Source organism: Stylophora pistillata, chromosome 11 (genome assembly GCF_964205215.1).
Source record: "Stylophora pistillata chromosome 11, jaStyPist1.2, whole genome shotgun sequence".
Taxonomy (NCBI): domain Eukaryota; kingdom Metazoa; phylum Cnidaria; class Anthozoa; order Scleractinia; family Pocilloporidae; genus Stylophora; species Stylophora pistillata.
In genome coordinates this window covers 29285586-29290062 of record NC_142529.1, presented here as the reverse complement: position 1 = coordinate 29290062, position 4477 = coordinate 29285586, and the positions used below count along the sequence as shown (strand labels likewise).

Below are 4477 nucleotides of genomic sequence, written 5' to 3'. Positions count from 1 at the left end.
GAATAGTTTGGTGCGTTTCGGAGATTGTTAAAAATTCAATTTTTTCAAAGATCGATTAAAATCACTTGTTTAAACTATTTATTACGCTTGGTGAGGCTGTAGGTAATGATACAAGTTTCAACCCCACAAATAAATATATGACAGGAACACTTAATTAACATCCTCTCAGTGGAGGTTCAGTGACAAATGTCTCCAAATTTGCCTTTCCGTGTTATTTCTTAACTGAGGTACCTCGCAGGTTCCAGGCATTTTTTGACACAAAAAGAATTAAACACTGGTGAGGAATTTTGGTTTACGTTGGACTTTCTTTAGGAAGTAGGATTTCAGTGATCGTCGTTGTGTTGCTGTTAAGAAAAAAATATTTCTCGTTGCAATCACAGATAACCTCACCCTAAGGAAAAGGAAACAGAGAATGAAATAGCAAAGGTAGAGAATGAAATAGCAAAAGCGGTTTGATAGCAAAACATCTTGTTACGGTTTTTTTTTTAAATTTTAGTCCAGGATGCAAAAGGGAGGGAGGCCCACGGTGTAGCGTCCGCTGGCCTGGGGAAAATGTTTTCCGTTCTCAAGAAATGCCGCGGGAAAATGGACTGCCTAATCCACGAAATGTTATTCATTCGCGAACAAAAACCAAAGTTAAACACGCAGTCTGACTCAATACGTGCAAAAGTATTTATTTAAACATATACTGCACGATCTGACACCAATAACAATGAACGCTCATTATTCTAATGAAGTTATCACATTTTATTTGTATATAATCTCTGAGCTACAATTTTACATCAGTTTTAACATTTTACTTGATAATGAGGTCATGCAGACTTCGAAACGTCGTAGTTTTTTACCGTTAATTTTTATCATCAGGATGCAAAAGGAAGAGAAAAAGAAGCTGGAAACCTATTTAATAACAAATTTAATTCAAACATTTAAAAAGAAGTTCGCTACTGCGACGAAAATTTGAATTTGAAAAGTATAATGCATTCGGAAATTGTCACGAATCCAATTTTTTCCTAGACCAACTAAAATCGCTATCTTGAACTTTTATTTCCAGTTTTTCTTGTTTGAAAATGATTCAAGTCTTAACTTCATGCAAGTGATAGGGACACTTGGTTTGCACCTTTTCAAAGATATTCGATGCAGGTAAAGAGGGATTGTTTGTCGACTTGTTAAAAAAAAAAATGACAACACAGATGTCTTTCCATTTTCTTCTTATTGCTTTTTCATACCTGAGGCACTTCATAGGTTCCAGAAAAAAAATCTTATAATACCTTTATACACTATAATCACTAAAAGTATTTACAAAAAAGATGACAAAATGCATTAAAATCGATGAAAAATACGTCAAAATGTTTAGTAAAAATCCAAGAAAAACTCATGGATACACACTTCGTTTAATGACTAATTCAAGATTATTTACAAAGAATATAATTGATAAAACTTGTATAAGAAAATTCAATAAAAATATAATATCATGTATAAAACAAAAGGCACTCAGCTTGAAAATTGCCCTAAAAAAATTAAAAAAAAAAATTTATTAAAAAGACTCATTTTTTGGACACAAAAGACAACTATTCTGACGCATCATCGATGAGTAAACGCTGGTGAGGAAGTCTTAAAGTGAACATAATTACAGAAGCAATGATTCATTGATCGAGGCTGGGTGTGTACTCTTCAGACGAAATACCAACAAAAAATTTCAGTGGAGGTGTAACACAAACGAAAACATTTGAAGAACTGCTATACTCCCCTTCTTCGGTTGAAACGCTTCAACAAGGATCAATTCCTTTCTCAACAGTCGCAAGTTTTCTCAATTTTATACGATAAAGCAACATTAAGCAGTATTGGTGTCTCCTCATCCGTCCAAGTGAAATATTCGTTATCCGTGCTACTATCTGAATTGGCTTTTCTCTTCAGTTCTAGACACCATTTTGCACTTGGTTAAAGAAACGGTGTGCGCATGAGGAGATAATAAAACCACTGACGGGTGTCACAAACTTCATCCGGTTATCAGTTCCATCTTAACAGGAGAAAGCTTTCGCACAATTCCCAGTGAAAAGAATGTCTGGTCGAATTTTTCAGCAGGTCGAAAACTCGTTCAGCACGGCGTAAACATAGCCTCATTTCTATGCAACCCTATTTCGATTGATGGACGACAAAGGCAATTCATTTCTTTCTCAGCAGTCCAAATTTTCCTTTCCATCACAGCATTTATTAGCAATTTTCTTATCCTTTTTGCCCTTCACTTAAAATCTTCCCTTCATCCGCCAACGAAACTCGTGTATCGTTATGTGGCAACAACAGATCTGTGAAAGAAACGACAGAAAGTTGTTTGTTCTCGTAATTTTTTTGCTCTTCTTATTCTTTGCTCTAGTTTTTTTTGGATACGAAAGGGAGGTAAAAGAGCCACAAAATGTTACTAATGACACGGTTGAATTAAAATATTTTAAATAAGTTTGCATGTGTGGCCATACATCAACTTCGTAATCGATGTATGCATTCGAATTTTCTGGACTGGTTAACATGGGTTGAACATCCTTAGCTTGAATCTTCTTTTTATTCGATTGCTGAGGCTAATAATGATTCAAGCCCCAACTGTACACAAATGATATGGACATTTGATTGACACTCTATCAATAAAACCAAGCCAGCTTGCGAGCAGCTCCTCGGTTATTAGCACTATGGCACGTCGTTCCTTCGCCCACGAGTCGTGTTGCTCAAGGCCTCAAACTTATTCACGGGTCAAGTAACTCGTATTGAAGCGTTAATAATGAATGCCTGCATGTAGGTTAAGTTAAGTGGGATTTTTTGTCCCACAAAGAAAACAAAGATAATGTTACAGGTGTTTTTATATATTTGCCTATTATTCCTATTTCATACGGGGTGTACCTGTGAAGTTAAAGCGACAATTTCTCTGACGATTTTAAAACGAGTGAACAGTTATGAGTAGGTCTTTATATGATTATTATGTAGGATGTACGTCGTCGTTGTGTAGCTGTTTAGATTAAATATTTCTCGTTACAATCACAGATAACCGCAGTTCAAGAAAAAGGAAACGATTACAGAATAATGTCAACAACTAATTTCATTTTCTTGCTATTTCATACGTGAGGCACCAAATAAGTTTCAGAAAAAAATCAGTTTTTGAAACAACAGAAAATTTCCCAAGGCATTTTTAAATGAATAAACGTTGGTTAGGTGGTCTTTACGTGACTAATTTTAAAGAAGTGGGGTTTCAGCGATCGTGGCTTGGTAATATTGAGGTGTGCAGCAGTTGGCTTAGTTTACTTTAACTCGACGGTAAACCCGTTCCTTTACTGCTGGAAGATAAGTCAAGTAAGACAAGCAGTGAAGCAGACAGTCAGACAGGCCCTTTGCTGTCCATGGAGTTAGGTCATTCTCGACTTATATATTGTATTTCTAAAGCTGAAAGTGATTACACAATTATTTTATGAAAACGCCCGTCAAATATGTTATTGGATAGAAAGAAATAAAAAGCTTAAATATAATTGTTGTTCGAAGTTTGTACATAGTCTGTTGTGGACATTTTATCTGTTAATTTATGTTTTTTGTGTTGTGAATATTTTCCCCGTTAATTTATGTTTTATATATTTATTAATGTCAATCATTGAACAATACTATTGATTTCTGTAACGCAAAGCACTGTGAGGCTCTCACTTTTAATGGAGTATTCATTAAAAAAAATTGCTTCTTGTGTGCACTAAATAGCCTTTTTACGGAAAAAACTGAAAGAAAGGCAATAGAAACACCAAGCATTTCTTTTCAAGAGTATTTTTCGTGTTAGCTAACTACCAATGATCTTGAATACGGCAAGGCATAATTAAAGAAAGATATGCATGCATTTTAATTTCATGTTTAATCTTCTTTTAGCAATATAAAAGTACTGGATAAAACTTCAATGAGTAGCTAGAAGAGTTTTTAAAGTGAACGTTTTTTTATTAACTTAAAGAAAGAGGCTTGTTGTTGACGCCATATTGCGAAACGAGTTGCATTGGTCGACGTTTAGTCTCGAATTTGTCATGTTATCAGAAAATTTTTCGTAATGCTTATCAATATGTAAAGATGGTTCCGTTGCTTGTGTATGTTAACAAACTTTAAGAATGCGTATGAAATTAAATTGACTATAACCGGTTGTTTTAGTTTCTTTATTTTTAGCTTACTGAGGCTAATGATAAGTCAGGCCTGAACTTTACACAAATGATATAGACATTTGATTCACACCCTGTCAATAAACTAGGTCAGCTTACGAGCAGGTCCTCGTTATTAGTATAGCGGCACGTCGCTCCTCCGCCCACGTGTTGCTCAAGGCCTCAAACTTATTCACGAGTCAAGCAACTCGTACTGAAGCGTTAATAATGAGTGCCTGCCCGTAGCTGAGTAAAGAGGGATAGTTTGTCGCACAGAGAAAACAATATTAATGTTACAGGTGTTTTTATATGTTTGCCTCTTATTCCAATTT

At 35.1% G+C, this 4477-nt stretch overlaps 1 long non-coding RNA gene across 1 annotated transcript; it reads left to right on the top strand.

Annotated features, from left to right (window-relative positions):
* The first annotated feature begins 495 nt into the window (after positions 1 to 495).
* Positions 496 to 4150, top strand: LOC148721083 (uncharacterized). Its single transcript, XR_015993328.1, has 2 exons — positions 496 to 2943; positions 3028 to 4150. It is a non-coding gene; the product is annotated as an uncharacterized LOC148721083 (long non-coding RNA).
* The last annotated feature ends 327 nt before the right edge of the window (positions 4151 to 4477 follow it).